The sequence below is a fragment of the Kryptolebias marmoratus genome, linkage group LG24 (genome assembly GCF_001649575.2).
Source record: "Kryptolebias marmoratus isolate JLee-2015 linkage group LG24, ASM164957v2, whole genome shotgun sequence".
NCBI lineage: Eukaryota > Metazoa > Chordata > Actinopteri > Cyprinodontiformes > Rivulidae > Kryptolebias > Kryptolebias marmoratus.
This window is the reverse complement of record NC_051453.1, coordinates 10,795,404-10,795,859: the sequence shown is the minus strand read 5'-3', so window position 1 is coordinate 10,795,859 and position 456 is coordinate 10,795,404.

Sequence of the window (456 nt, the reverse complement as noted above, 5' to 3'; positions counted from 1 at the left end):
TGTTTTTATGCATTCATGAGATCAAAAATATGCACAAGTTTACCTTCAAGTACCCGTTTAAAAAGTTATTTTTTTGTTTCCTTTTTGGGAGTTGGTTTCATTTCGGAGCCCTGTGAGGTTAATCTGCACTGTCTCTTTAAGTCATCCTTTCTAAGCCTATGTGGTTCAAGCAGAGGGTTCATAAAGAAGATAGCGGGCCTGAATACGTCACGGCCCCCGTATGGGGCGCCGTTTGTAAACGAGCTTGTGCTCAAAATTCATGCCTAAATTTTGTCACATTTAGCTTCAAACACTGTTTAAAAATGTAGTGTGGATTTTCTGATGTCACTTTTTACAACATTTAGCTAGTTAAATGTAGTTGTTACAGCTACATGCTAAATATAAATCTAAATCCTAAATGTTATATCTAAATGTTAAATGTTAAATCTAAATCCTAAATGTTATATTTAAATGTTA